This window comes from Marmota flaviventris, chromosome 15 (assembly GCF_047511675.1).
Source record: "Marmota flaviventris isolate mMarFla1 chromosome 15, mMarFla1.hap1, whole genome shotgun sequence".
NCBI classification, from domain to species: domain Eukaryota; kingdom Metazoa; phylum Chordata; class Mammalia; order Rodentia; family Sciuridae; genus Marmota; species Marmota flaviventris.
In genome coordinates, this window is record NC_092512.1 from 77,836,245 (window position 1) to 77,852,325 (window position 16,081).

Here is a 16,081-nt window from a genome sequence, read left to right on the forward strand (position 1 = left end):
CTCTCAAGCTGCTGGGAATACAGGTGTGTGCCACAGCACCAAGCCCTTTTGGGGTTTTATAGAGACTTCTTTTCATAGACATGACTGAATGAAGCATAGACAATCCTGTGGATTGTGTTTGGGTATAACATCTAATAGATTGAGTGGGGAATTCCAATAAGGCCTGTCCAGGTTTCCCTTGACCTCTCTGTGCAATAGAGGTATGGGTATATATTTAGGGCATTCCCTCTGAAATGGTGGGAATCTTATGAAAATGCCAGTCAGATAATTTCTTTGTGGCAAGCTCCACTGAAGATTAGAGTTTCTATAATTTCCATCAGATTCATGTTTGGATTTTTTTTTTTTTTTTTTTTTTTTTTTTGGTACCAGGGATTGAACTCAGGGGCACTTAACCACTGAGCCACATCCCCATCCCTTGTTTTAAAAAATATTTATGTAGAGGCAGGGTCTTGCTGAGTTGTTTAGGGCCTCATTAAATTGCTGAGGCTGGCTTTGAATTTCGATCTTCCTGCCTCAGCCTCCTGAGCCACTAGGACTACAGGGTTGTGCCCACCACACCCGGCTAGTTTTCAAGAAAGAAAATGTGGCAGGTGTGATGGCACATGCCTGTAATCCTGTTACTGAAGGCTCTGTCCTGATCCCCAATGCCAATCTAATAATGAGGACACGGTTTTGAGAAAAAAGAAAAAGAAGTCCAAAGCCAGCCTCAGCAACTTTGAGGCTGACCCTCAGCAATTTAGTGAGGCCCTAAACAATTTAGCAAGACCCTGTCTCAAAAATAATAAAATTTAAAAAGGCTGGGATATAGCTCAGTGGTGATGCAGCTCTGGGTTAAATCCCCACTTCCAAAACATAAAATAAAATAAGCTGAGCTGAGGGGGTAATTCAGTGGTAAGAACGTCCCTGAGGGTAAGAAAGTCAACACTTACATAAAACCAGTGAAAGTATTTTTGTTGTTGTCGGAAATGGAACCCAGGTCTTCTACACACAAGTACTCTACCAATGAACTACACCCCAGCCCAACAAATGAAAATCTTAATTAATCTTACGATAATAAATAATCCTTTATAGAATTAGTTATCAATTATTAAAATCAGAAATTCGTATTAGGACCCAGGATAGTCACAATACCATATCCTCTAGGTACAGAACTTTCAATTCCAATGGTAACATTCTGTTACTTGCTGGCCTTGGGCTTTTACAAACACTGGCTCTTGGAAACTGGAGAGGAGAGGGGAAAGAAGAAAGGGCCTTTCCTCTATCTAAGCCAGATTCTCTGACTTATCTTTCAGTTTATTTACAGGACTCTGCAGCACACATTCCCCAAACCCCTTATCCACTTTGCACCTCCCTATTTTTTTTTTCAAACCTTAAAGAACATGTGGAAGCCTGGCACAGTGGCCCATGCCTGCAATCCCAGTGACTAGGGAGGACCGCAAGTTCAAAGCCAGCCTCAGCAAAAAGTTAGGCACTAAGCAACTCAGTGAGACCCTATCTCTACATAAAATACAAAATAGGGTTGGGGTTGAGGCTCAGTGGTTGAGTGCCCCTGAGTTCAATCCGTGGTACTCCTCCCAAAAAATAAAAATAAAAAAGAGCATGTGGATGTCCCTCCTAAGATCACACAGCTCTCCAGGGCTACCATGCTTATACTGATTTGTAATCACTTAGTTGACCTCCAGGTTAGCATTCTCTCCTCCACAAGATTGCAAGTTCTTAGAAGATAAGACATGGTCTAGAGATAGGAATTTGGAAATAAAAAGAAAGATACTGTGTCTCAAAGGAATTGCCTGGAATTCATTGAAATGCAGGAAACACCCACTAAAATTATAAGTACTGAGCCCTCACCCTTAACCCATGCCCTTGTAACCTGAGGGCAGTGCTCAAGCACAGGAAATACTGGCAAAATTGTGTAGCTCCACCTCCAGCCAGCCTTAGCAACTGTCCTTCTATAAATAGTAGCACCCTACACCAGAGGGGTTGCTGTCTCTCTCTCTGGAGCCAGCCTGCCTTCTCTCGTGAATGTATAGTCCTTGCTTTACCCCAGAGGCATCTCTCTTGAGATTGCCCCCATTTTTCCTTGAATATTGAATCTACTTTCCTAAATAAACCTCTCTCTAAGCCTTTGACTGGCACATGCTGTAATTCTTTTCCATCACATATGCAAGAAACCCCCTGGTCCTGAGTTATATTTTCTCTTCCCTCTGGGAATTCCTTGAAACCTACTTCAGAGATGTCTTCTCCAGTGACAGTCTGATTGGATTTTTCCCCTTTAACATTATCTATTGTCTAATATTGCCTGGAGCACAGGAGGGACTCAACAACTATTTGCTGAATCATTTAATATGCCTTGATTGAACCCAGCATACAGCTTAATGAAACCCTTAAACAAGTGTCACCTGGTAGGTTAAACTCCTGGATTAAATCTATCTCCCATTTTTTCAGGGGCAGAAGTAACTTCCACCTGAAGAAGTAGAGCTTGGAAAGGATTTTTTATCTTTTAAATTTAAATCAGACGATGAGAGGAGGGCTGTTAGTATAAATAGCCAAAAGAAGACTCAAAGAAGTTCTTTGAATTTAGAACTAATACAGCCAGTGGATTTCCTCTGCCGCTTAACATCTTAACTGAGAGAGGGTAAGTAAGAATTAGACTTTTACAGTGTAACCAGACATTTTCACCAACTGCCACATATTTCATATGTAAATGGAAAGTATGAAATTTATTTCTTGCCGACATAAAATAGTAAAAATGGTTATCGGGCTGGAATTGTGGCTCAGTGGTAGAGCACTTGCCTAGTATGTGAGAGGCACTGGGAATGATTCTCAGCACCACATACCAATAAATAAATAAATTAAAAAATTCATCAACAACTAATAAAATACAAAAAATGGTTTGGTATTGTTTGAGCATTTAAATTTACTATTACAGCAAATGAGTTTTTAAAATGTCTTTTAAAACATTTGTCTTGTAAATTGTTCTTTTTAATTGAGAAGTGATTTTTCTGGCTGGGGATGTGGTTCAAGCAGTAGTGCGCTCGCCTGGCATGCGTGCTGCCCGGGTTCGATCCTCAACACCACATACAAAGATGTTGTGTCGCCGAAAAACTAAAAAATAAATATTAAAATTTCTCTCTCTCTCTCTCCTCTCTCTCTTAAAAAAAAAGAGAGAGAGAGAGAGAGAGAGAGAAGTGATTTTCTTTTTCTTTTTTCTTTCTCTCTCTTTTTTTTTTTTTTTGTGTGTGGAGGGAATGGTTCCTGGGGATTGAACCCAGGAGTGCTCTATCACTGGACTATATCCCCATACCTTTTTGTTTTTTGAGACAAGGTCTAAATTACTAAATTGCTGAGACTGACCTTAAACTTGCCATACTCCTGCCTCAGCCTTCCAAATTGCTGGCATTACAGATGGGCATCACCCTTCTGGCAAGAATTAAGATAATTTTCAAATAAAACTTTGTGTGTGTGTGTGTGTGTGTGTGTGTGTGTGTGACAAAATCAAATCTTTATTTTTGAAACAACCTAATTCACATGTAGAATAAATGTGAGGATCCAATTTGAGGGGAATTTTAAACCATAATAATCTGTTGATATCTTGAGTTATTTCTCGATGAACTTTCTATTAAGATCACCTTCAAAAAAACTTGTTTAATATGAAAGCTAAGCCTTATTCCCCTTCAACTAAGCCTTAGATTAAAGCACAGTGGAACCAAAAGTGCTGTAACACTAAAGTTAACTTGTAACATCTTTGTACAAACCTGAAGAAACCAGGCTCCGAGTTGCACACCTGTAATTCCAGCGACTGGAGAGCCTGAGGCAGGACCATCAAAGTTTGAGGTCTGCCTGGGCAAATAACAAGTGTTGGGGATCTAGTTCAGAGGTAGAGTGTCCTGGGTTCAATCCCTAGTACCGCCCCCCACCACACACACACATAAAGGGAGGGGGGCAGAAACACTGGCAGTAAAGCAAAGTTGAATTTTCCTTCATAAAGTGAACAGTTTTTTCCTTTATTTGCTTTTGCAGTGCTGGGTATGGAACCCTATGTCTTGCCCATGCTAGGCAGATATTGTCATGAAACTACATACATCTCCAGCCAAGAAATGAAAATTTCTGACATTTTAAAAAAATTTTGTGATTGGAGTTCATGGTTTTAATACTTGAAGTTTTCTCAAGTTGCTTTCATTGTCCAGGGCAGTTTGATTTCCTACTCTTATTGTGTCTGGGTAGAAATAATCATTATCTGATTAGGAAAGTTGTTTGCAAAAATCAACACTTAGGAGAATTGTATGAAAGGGAGCTATTCCTGTTGTTACATTTCCAATTTGCCAAAAGCAGTTAACCTTACAATTCTTAGTTATTCACGGTTCTTAAAAGAAATTCTAATTTTCTATAAATAACATTAAATAAACCCTGAAATTACTAACTCCCTACTGTCTTAAGCAAGGTGGTTTGTTTATTCAAACATTATTTTCAAAGTTTTAATCTGAATATTTTGGTTCAAATGATTGTGAATACTTATAAGTGTGAGGGTGGAGGAAATGTGCCATACCTAGCAGTCCAAGTATGTACTACTTCACATTATAGAATTTCAGCTTTTTGTATCTGCTTTTTCTTTATAAATTAGCTTTATTGTCATCATCTACTTACAGTTCTAACAGTTCTTTTATCTCTTGATGAATTAAGGAATTCTGCTAATCTTGGGTAGAAGAAAACAAACTCCACCCTGCCACCCTTGAAAGCAAATTTACAACCTCAAATTAACAATCCCTCCCTCATTATCTCATTTTGAGTCAAAGCGGTGACTCACTGTTCATTTCTGAGCAGTTCTTACCATAGATCTCAGGCTCCTCGGTTGGCTTTCTCTATATTACTGCTCAGATCATAGTTTCCAGAATATCCTCTCTCATTCTCTTTGGTCAGCCCAGCCACAATTTACAAGATATAAAATTTTAAGGTGGATGTAGTCCATATTTGTAATCCCAGGAACTCGGTAGGCTGAGGCAGGAGGCCTGAAAGTTAAAGGCCAGCCTTAGCAACATGGCAAGAACTTGTCTTAAAAAAAAAAAAAAAGGGCTGGGGGGATGTTGCTCAGTGGGGTAAAGTGCCAATAAATAAATAAATGAATAAATAAAAGTATTACCATTAATCCAAAAAGTTGCATCCCTTTGAAGTTAGTACCTTCCCAATGCCTAGAACCCACTTATATGCTTTCTATTACCTTGGCTTTTGTTTTTATAGAATTCTATGTAAGTGGAATCATACAGTATGTAATTATTCCACTCACCCCCAGGGCTGACCAGAGGGGTGCTCAAACACTGAGCCACACCCTCAGCCCTTTTTATTTTTTATTTGAGAAAAGGTCTTGCTAAATTACCTAGGGCCTCACTAAGTTGCTGAGGCTGATTTTGAACTTGCAATCCTACTGTCTCAGCCTCCTGAGCTGCTGGGATTATAGGCATGTGCCACCATGCTCTGCTCAGTATGTAATCTTTTATGCAGAGGTGGGAGTAGGGTGAGGGGAACACTTAATGTTTGATTTCTTTCACTCAACACAATGCTTTTGGGATAGTCCTGCACTTCTACTTGAATATGTACTTTGGGTCTATGGCCGTACCACTTTGAAAACATGTGATTTTTATCTGAATCTGTAGTTTGGTACTTTGATAATGCCAAATCCATTAAATGGCTATGCTGGCATATATTTACTAGCCTGTGTTATTAATGGGCATTGGGTTGTTGCTGGATTTCAGCTGTGAGTAAAGCTGCTTTAGAGATCTTCTGTAGTAGTCTGTAAGGACATGAATTTATTCTTTGGTGACAAAATAGAAGACTAGAACTGCTAAAGTGCATGATAAGAATTTAACTTCTTCAAAGACTGTTACACTCCAAAGCGGCTTTCATACCAGACACATATGAGAATTATAGTTGCTTTGTATCTTTGTTTAGCATTTATGTTATTTTAATTTGCATTCCCCTGCTGAATAATCATGAACATCTTTTAATATACTAATTTGTCATCTACTTCTAAGTATGATATGCTAAGTTGTGATTATTTTATTTGTAATTTGTTGTTTCTTTGATCAGATGGTTTACAGTTTTCTTCATATTTCATAAATAGTCATTATTTCATTAAATATTTTTGGTCTGAATCCTTACCCCCCTCCTATCTGAGACTCTACTTTATATGTTATTTAGGCCACTTAGTTGCTCCATAAAATTTCCAGATCTTTTCTGAATTTCATTTTGGCGTTTCCATTGCTTTGTCTTCAACTGCACAAGTCTGTACTCTGCCTTGCCTATTTGTCTCATCCTATGTGTTTTTCATCTAAGACACTGTGTTTTTTTTTTTTTTTTTATCTCAAGAAGTTTGATTTGGCTGTTTTTACATTTCCTAATTCTTTTATCATAATACCCATGTTTTTCTCTAACCTTTTTGAGCATATGAAGTGTATTTGTTTTTTTTTATTGTGGGGGTCTATGTTGCCCAGGCTGCTGCCCTCTAACTCCTGGATTCAAGGATTCTCCTGCTTTAGCCTCCTCAGTAGCTGGCACTACAGAGGCATACCACCACATTTGGTGAAATATACTGAAAATGTAAAAAGCAATCACAGATGTGCACTCCTCTAATCCTATTTCCTTGGGAGTCTCAGGCAGGAGGATGGGCAAGTTTGACCAGTGTGGGCAGCTTAGCAACCTGTCTCTAAATAAAAGATAAAAAGCAATGGGGATGTAGTTCAATGGAGTACTCCTGGGTTGAATTACCAGTACTACAAAAAATAAATAAATAAATAAATAGGATTGGGGATGTAGCTATATGGCACTGTGCTCCTGGGTTCAACCACAAGTACTGTTAAAAAAAAAAAAAAAACCTTCAAAAGAAAGGATTGAGAAAATATTTGTGATTCATATATTCAACAAAAGGTCTACTATCTGGATTATATAAAGAACTCTCTCCAACTGGGTGTGGTGGTGCACACCTGAACCCCAGCAACTTGGGAAGCTGAGGTGGGAAGCTTGAAAATTCAGAGCCAGCTTCAGCAATTTAGCAAGATAAAAAATAGAAGGATGGGAGATGTAGGAATGTAGCTCACTGATAAAGAACCCCTGGGTTCTATACCCTATACTGCAATCAATCAATCAATAAATAAAATAGAACTCTCAACCCAACATTAAACAACCAAAATTCAAATTAGACAAAAAAGCAAAGAATATGACAGCATACACAGATGACAGAAAATATGCCACCGGAGAAAATGTTCCATTACATTAGTCATTATGGAAATACAAATTAAGGTAAAATCAAATATCAGTGCATTCCTACAAGAATGATTAAAATAAAAAATCATGACAAATACAATGCAGGTAACAATATGGAAAAATGGCAGAGCCAAACTTTAGCTGGAAATCCATTTTTTGCCATGTTTTAGCAAGTAATCTTAGGTATTCTTTTCTGTTCCTTTGAGTTCCTTTGAGAAATAAGGATTAACATAGTTGTCTCTGTTGGGAAAAGTATAAATGGCAGCCATACCCCAGAGAAAAAACCCCAACATGGCGCCTAAGCACCTCTTCTTCCTACCTTCTTCTTTTCTGCAGTGGCGCGAAAAGTTCCCGCCCGTGTGAACTCTCCCACCGGCGCCAATTTCAAATCTCGCTGGCGGGGAACCTTAGCCCCAATGAGAACTAATTCCTGGGCTCCGGAGCTGATATCTGAAAGAACTTGCCAATAAACGGGTTGCCTGCCATTTATCTAAGCCCTACCATCTCCCCTTTAGTTCTATATAAGCACACTGCTTTTTGCAATAAAATTGGAATTCTCCCGGCGAAGTGTCTTTGCGTGGGGAATTCTTTCAGTCTCAATGAGAATTTTTTTTCCATACTGGTGAGATTGAACCCATGTGGCTGAGATAGCAGGCAGACAGATGCCATTGTGCGTGGTTTATGATGAGAATTTTTGATAAGCTATTATAGAGACTGGCAAATAATAAGTAGTGTTTGTTTATTTTTCTTTGCATTATTTCCCAGTTGTTTAGTTAATATTTAACATGTTTAAATTCAATAATAAGGGCCAGGCTTGGTAGTGAATACTTGTATCCCAGGGACTCAGGAGGCTGAGGCAGGAGAATTGCAAGTTTGAGGCCAGTCTCAGCAATTTAGCAAGACCTGACTCCAAATTAAAAATACAGTGGAGATGGAGATGTGCCTTAGTAGTTAAGCACCCCTAGGTTCAATCCCCAGTACCAATAAATAAATAAATAAATTGAGCTGAGCTTTACACATGCTAGGCAAGGCCTCTACCACCTAGTTAAATCTCTAGTCCTTCTTTTTCTTTTTCTTTAATTTAACTTTCTGACTCTGATTGTGCCTTCCACATTTGCACAATGATTTTCTGTTCCTCAAAAAGGAAAGCATGTTTGATCCTGTCCTGGACACATTAGGCACACATGGAATCACCATAGGCCCTGCTAACATGGTTTTTCATTTTAGACAATCTTATAATGACTTAAGGTCTCACAGCATGAACCCCTTGAATTCTTCCTGGGTACACACCAAATGCAGATTTTGGTGCTTTCCCAAACTTTTTGCATAAATGTAAATGACACTATTACCAGTGGTTAGGGACGACCTAGTTTTGTTAAATGTTGAATTGTAAGATAGCCTATGAAGGTATATCAAATGCTGGACTATTCTGAGTGCCTCTAGATGCTGTTCCCCATCCCCAGCCCTTTTAAATTTTGAGACAATTTGCCATCCTCTTTTCAGTCCCCTAACTAGCTGGGATTAGAAACATGTGCTACCTTGCCTATCACTAATCACTTTTAAGTGTATATCGGTCTATGTTGGCATTGTGTGTGATGCTGGGGATTAAACCCAGTGTCTCTCATTCTAGGCCAAGTGCTCTGTCACTAAGCTGTGTTCCCAGCCCTTTTATATTTTTCCTCTTCTACCTATTCCCCTATCCCCCTCCTTTCCCTTTCTTCCAGAGTCTTGCTAAATGGCTTCAGCTGGCCTCCAGTTTGTGATCCTCCTCCTTCAACCTCCTGGGGAGCAGGGTTTATAGGTGTATGCCACCATGCCCAACTTGAATATTTTTTCTCCCATCTAAAGACACAATTAACAAAAATTTAAAGATCTTAATTGAAGTGGAATGTGGTAATGCACACCCATAATCCCAGCTACTCTGGTTAAGGCAAGAGGATCTCAAACTCAAGGTCAGTTTGAGCACGTTAGTGAGAACCTGCCTCAAAATAAAATAAAAGGGGGGAGGGGTGTAGCTGAGTGGTACAGCGGCCCTGAATTCAATCCTTGACATGATAGAAAATATAAAGAAAACCTTAATTAGCTTTTTTTTGGCAATTCTGGAATCAGGTAACAGCTCATCCCATAAGATAGAATAAATATTCTGATGGGCTGAGCAAAGGAGGTTGGATTTATAGACAGAAGGGCCAAAGAAAGCAGAAACAAACAACAAAAAGCAGAATGGTTCTTTTAAGTTTACTTTCCTAAAAAGGTGGAAATAAGATGACAGAATTGAAAAATAATTGGTTGCTTAACCTTAGTTTTTTTTAAAATATATAAATTTTTACAACTTTATTTTTTTAAGGTGGTGCTGAGGATTGAACCCAGTGCCTCACACCATGCTAACCAAGCACTCTACCACTGAGCTACAGCCCCAGCCCTAACCTTAGGTTATTTTGTTGAAGAATTAAAGGATGTGTAAAAACATGGATGTGTAACCTATGTGGTTCTGCAATCTGTATACGGGGTAAAAATGGGAGTTCATAACCCACTTGAATCAAATGTATGAAATATGATATGTCAAGAGCTTTGTAATGTTTTGAACAACCAATAATTTAAAAAAAATAATAAAGCACAACTTAAAATGAAAAAAAAAAAGAATTAAAGGAGAGGAAATTTATCATGCCAATGAAACTTTGTGATTGGGAAATATGGCTATTTCTCTCTCCCGATTTCTTAGTGTTAGCTGTAGGGCAGGCTGAATAAATGTTAGCTGCAGGGTGGGCTAAACACTGAACCCCCAACTTCTGGTTCCTTATCTCTTGTTTGCCTCAAGGCTGAATACTCAACCCCCACCCATTTGGTGCAACGGAAACCCGCAACTGGCCCCTGCCTGGTCTGCCTGAGGGCAGAAGATGACACCCTTAGCAACTCCTGTTTCACCCAATCACTGTACGCCAACAAGGCAGCTTGCAGACCCAGAGACCCCATTAGATTTTGGCTAAAAAAACTCTCTCCTGCCAGAACACTCTCTTCTCTCTCTCTTGCACTTTGCTCTCCCTCCCGCCTTTCTTCGCCCTCCACGCTTTCGCTTTCTCTCTCTCTCTCCCTCTTGCTTTGCTCTCTCCTTCTCTTTCCCCACTCTCTCTTGCTTTCTTTCTCTTTTTTCTCTTCCTTCCCTGTCAATCAGACACCACCGCAATAAAGATCTCTTGGTTGCTCCCAGTGTCATGATCACTTTCCTTTCACTTAGGGTCAAATATTCATTTAGTCTTACCTGGTGACATGGAACATTAACATGAGTGATTCCATTTTGGTTTTTAGTTGGGTCTTTTGGGGCCAAGTGCAGAAAGTTAGTCCAAAATAATGTCCTCATGTAAGTTTTACATAACAATATCTTCTCTCTCCCTCTCTTTATTTATTTATTTTTTGCTGTCCTATTGTATCACAGCTACTTTGTATAAATTGAAAAGTAAGTAAAATGGCTTTCCCTATCAAAGTCACAATATGAGTCAGTGAAGCATGAAAATTAACATAGATTCAGAAAGAGACACTTTTTTTCCCCATGTATATAAGCTTCTATACTGACTTGCTTATAAATGTGGTCTCCAAGCTAATTTGCCAATAGGCTACAAGGCTTTAGGAAAAACTGATCTTATTTCAGCACAAACAAATATTTAACATTAAACAGCCAAACAGTAGTTTCTTTACGTCTTTCATGTAATAAAATCATGTAAAAAATTCTATTTATTAGCAATTAGAGAACTTTTAACAACTGAGCCACATTCCCAGTCTTTTTTTTTTTTTTTTCTTAATGTTTTCATTTTGAGGGCTGGGGTTGTAGCTCAGCCATAGAGCGCTCGCCTAGCAAGTGTAGGGCCCTGGGTTCGATCTTCAGGACCACATAAAAATAAATAAAAATAAAGGTATTGTGTCCAACTACAACTAAAAAATAAATATTAAAAAATAATTTAAAAAAATTTTTTTTTCATTTTGAGACTGGGTCTTTTTAAGTTGCTAAGGCTGTCCTCAACTTGTGATCCTCCTTCCTCAGCTTCCTGAGACTCTGGGATTATAGACATGTGCCATGATGCTGGGCCCCCAGTATTGTTTTTTTTTTTTTTTTTTTTTTGAGAGAGAGAGAGAGAGAGAGAGAGAGAGAATTTTAATATTTATTTTTTAGTTTTCGGCAGACACAACATCTTTGTTTGTATGTGGTGCTGAGGATCGAACCCGGGCCGCACGCATGCCAGGCGAGCGCGCTACCGCTTGAGCCACATCCCCAGCCCCCCCAGTACATTTTTTTTAAACTAAGAAGAAATCTTCATTGGAAAACTGACAGTGATCTCTATGAATAAAGAGTATATTTTAAGAGTATATAATATATATAAAATAAAGAGTATGTAAGAGTCCAGTGTATGACAAGGCACAGACTTTCTGTTTACTTAATAAGGTCATTAAACATCCGTAAAAATGGGAACTGTTGGATTTATGAGATTAACACCAAAGAAGTAAACAGCTTGAATAAGTTGCACTGAGGTTATCAGATGTGGTGAAAAAAATATAGGAAGTGCTGACATGGATACATTCAGTGACCCACCCACAAGATTATAGAGGAATCCTATGAGATCAATACAGAATATTCTATTCTGTCTTCCAGTGTCAGTTACTGATCCACTGAAAATTCTAGGCTAGGGTACTGAATGAGGGACTCCACTGTAGTATGCAATTTGATTCCCTTTCATGAAAGTTTAAAGAATTTATTGGAGCCAAGAGCTGCAGGTACCTCTGTAATCCCAGTGGCTCTGGAGGCTGAGGCAGGAGGACTGGAAGTTCAAAGACAGCATCAGCAACTTGGAAGACCCTAAGCAACTCAGCAAAACCCTGTCTCTAAATAAAATATCAAAAAGTGCTGGAGATGTGGCTCAGTGGTTAAGCACGACTGAGTTTGATCCCCTGTGCCAAAAAAAGGGGGGAAAAATTTACTGAACAGAGATAATCTTGCATATTACTGCTGCATTCCAAGGAATGAGTGGGAAGATAAGCAGCACTGACTCAATGGTGCTACAGTAAGTACTATGAGTTTTCACATGACACGGGAATGCCTTGGGAATAGGATGTGGAGGGATGAACCACTGCTTCCTGAGGAGGCGACACTCTAACATGAAATGTAATTTAGTAATGTATAAAAGGTGAGCAGTCTGGGGAGTGGGACTGGCTTCAGCAAATATTTAAGGTTGGAAGAGTGTGAGGACAAGGCTGAAAGGGAGAAATGGTTCATTGAGTTCAGTTGTTTGTCTTTGGGTGTGTCTGAAGGAGCTTTGGGGGGAGGGGAAAGCAGGATCTCATTATGAGAAGGAGTTATGTAGTATAGAAATAAGTGGCCACTGATGAACCAGTGCAAAGTTTTGTAAGGGTCCCGCGAAACGTCGGAGAAAGAGACCACCAAGTGACCACTCATGCAATTGGCAGAAGGGGATTTATTGAACCAGCATGCTGGGGCTCCGTGCCCACTCAAGAAGGGAAAGCAGCCCAGAGCCCCGAGCAGGGGCTGAGCACTGCTTAAGTACACTTTTTGGGGAGGGCGGAGGGCTTTGTATACATCAGAACAAATCATCATGAGGCGCGGGAAAATTGAACAACAACTCCTAAACATGATTAGTTCATTCATTGGCGGGAACAGGTCAGGCTGGAGTGATAGGTCATTTCTAAACGGGGTACACATTCAAACTGATTGGTTCAGTCCCTGCAAGGCCTACGTGCAACCACACAGAGCCCTTCAGTTATTAAACAACCAGACAATCAGGGGAAATGTTTACTGGGCGGTTCTAAGCATTGTCTTAACAGCTACAGAAATTTCAGGTTTTGCAGGTAACATAGAAACCTAACAATACCTCCTTTACATTTTAACTCAGACCTTGCAGCTTAGAAACTTTTGCAACACCCGGTCTTTTACCCTTTAACTTTTACGCTTTAACTTCAATTTCTTTTACCCTTACAGTTTGTCTTAAGAGATGCATTAGACAAGGCTATTAGATTTGGCTTTTTTCAAGGAAAGAGCTTAGGTTCATCCTCTGTGGTCTTGCAACCCAAGATTTGTATCTCTAATAGTCCTAGGTCTAGCTCAGGCTTCTCTCAAGGCCCATCTCTAAACAAAAATGGCTCTCTTGGTCTTTTTTTTTTTTTTTTTTTTTGGTGGTGCTGGGGATTGTACCCAGGCAGAAAGATCAAATTACATGCAGCAAACTCAAGAATTCATCTTCTAGGATTTCAAGTCTGGTTTCATCTACTGAAATGTGAAATATGGTCTAATTTTTGCTGGAAACAGGAATTCCCAAAGATACCTGAAAGTATACCACTTTGTCTGAGACAGTGCTTAAAATGCTAAATGAAGAATTGTATTTTTTAATTGAATTAAAATTGGAAAATATAAACAATTAAAGGCAGTATGGCTATTAGAAAACTACGGTTTTTAAAAATAATCTTACCACTAAACAAGTATTGAAATAAATCTTGTGACTGATATTTAAACTGAATATTTTAAAATGTGTTTGAAGGTTTCTAGCTTACAGTGACCCCTGGTGTTATTCTGAAAAACATACAGCATGCTAATTCATCTCTGTTTCTCTCTCTCTCTCTCTCTCTCTCTCTCTCTCTCTCTCTCTCGAAATTAAACTCAAAGGGTGCTCTGCTACTAAGCTACAGTCCCAGAGCTTTTTATTTTTTTGTCTGTTTCCTTACCAATGTGTTAAGAATCAGGTGGATGGGGTAGCATTTTGAACTGGAGTTTCTTTAATCAGGTTTTGCATTAATTTGATATGAACTGAGAGCATGCCTGAGGAACTGTCAGGTTGTATATAACTGTAAAGTAGACCACCACCATGTAGGTAGCTTGGGATAAACCTTACATAAGCCCAGCAGTGATAAGGAGATGAGTACAGCTCATGGACCAGCCAGAATGGAGAGCATGTGCCCAGTGTAGTGGTGCATGCCTATAATCCCAGCTACCCAGGAGGCTGAGGCAGAAGAATCACAAGATTAAGGACAGCCTGGGCAATTTAGGGAGACCTTGTCTCAAAATAAAAAATAAAAAGGGCTGGGGATATATCTCAGTGGTAGAGTGCCCCTAATTTCAATTCTCAGTACCAAAATTAAATAAGTAAATTATACACACACACACACACACACACACACACGGCTCTCTTGCTTTTTTTTTTTGGTGGTGCTGGGGATTGAACCCAGGTCCTTGTGCATGGTGGTAGGCAAGCACTCTACCAACTGAGCTGATCCCCAGCTCCATGGCTCTTTTCTCACACTCTGATTCTGCATATCATGAAATGTCTAGATTTTTAAAATACTATGCTGTTTAAATATCTGTTAACACATGTGGCTCTAGTTCAGAGATTTCTTTTAAAAATTGCTGCATGCCACTGAATTGTGTAAATTATCATACTTATCTACACACCTACTGATGGACAATAAAGCTTGTCTTTGACACTGACACTTTTTTCGGGGGAGTGGTTACTGGGAATTGAACACTGGGCTGTGGTAACACTTTGCTACATCCCAGCTTTTTATTTATTTTTTTGAGATAGGGTATCCCTACATTGCCCAGACTGGCCTTGAATTTAAAATCCTCCTGCCTCAGTCTCCAGAGCCACTCAAGATCATATTTGTGTGCCACTGTTCCCAGCAATACTATTTTAAAAGCTTGAGGTCAGGGGGCTGGGGATGTGGCTCAAGGGGTAGCGCGCTCGCCTGGCATGCGTGCGGCCCGGGTTCGATCCTCAGCACCACATACAAACAAAGATGTTGTGTCCACCAATAACTAAAAAATAAATATTAAAAAATTCTCTCTCTCTCTCTCTCTCTCCCCCTCCCCCTCTCTCTTAAAAAAAAAAAAAGCTTGAGGTCAGGCCCTGGTTTACAGAGATGAACTAGGTATGTTCTCTATTCAAGAGTTATGATATGTTTGAGACGAGCATAAAGGGATTATGGGCTATGTGAGAAAGGATACTACATGTATATAATATAATTAGTTGTGAGGACAATAGGGGATAATAGACAAAGAACCTTGTCAGAGTGCCTGATTCATGGTAGATGTTTGCTGAGTAAATAAACTAGCAAATCAATGAGTAGGACACTGATTGCAAGGCATGCCAAATATCTGGGTGTGTACTGTAGTTAATATGCTTACTACTAACTGAAGTGTTTTGGGAAAGATGGAGTTGTTGTACAAGGAGAAATACAACCCCTATCTTGGCTGTCATTTCAAGAACTGAGAGGTAAATGGATTGGTTGGAAAGAATAGTCTTTCACTGCTTTTAAATTCTGGCTATTTTTTCATAATTTAGAGCCTTGATCACTAGTTGAAGGAACAGTATATATCAAGGCTGATGTTTCTACTTAGAAATGTAAACAGTACCTGCTCAGTCATCTTTTCAATTGCAGAGATGCTTCATCTAGTTAAAGGCCACCACACCCCATCTAATATTTACACTGAGTTGAGAATAAATTTGGTCAGGCTGTTTTGTTAAAATACCAATAATTTAAGGCTCAGTTTCAAGTTCATATATTATAACAAAGAGGCAGTCCACTAGGGATTGAACCCAGGGTGAGTGGGGGGGTGTTGCCTACCACTAATCTACCTCCCCAGACCCTTTTTTTATTTTGAGACAGGGGCTTTCTAAGTTGCTGAAGGTTTTGCTAGATTGCTAAGGCTTCCTTGAACTTGAGATCCTCCTGCCTCAGCCTCCTAAGCCTCTTCTGGGATTACAGGCATTACAGGTGCGTGCCATCACACTGGGGGTTTGGGTTTTGAGAGCAGTAAAAATTATCTGTGCTACTG

The 16,081-nt window shown here is 39.4% G+C and overlaps 1 long non-coding RNA gene and 1 pseudogene across 1 annotated transcript; one reads left to right on the forward strand and one right to left on the reverse strand.

Annotated features, from left to right (window-relative positions):
- The first annotated feature begins 1,997 nt into the window (after positions 1–1,997).
- On the forward strand, positions 1,998–10,459 carry LOC139702096 (uncharacterized). The gene is made up of 2 exons (XR_011704695.1): positions 1,998–2,635; positions 10,070–10,459. It is a non-coding gene; the product is annotated as an uncharacterized lncRNA (long non-coding RNA).
- Positions 8,336–9,634, reverse strand: LOC114090554 (large ribosomal subunit protein eL34-like; annotated as a pseudogene).
- Positions 10,460–16,081: the final 5,622 nt, after the last annotated feature.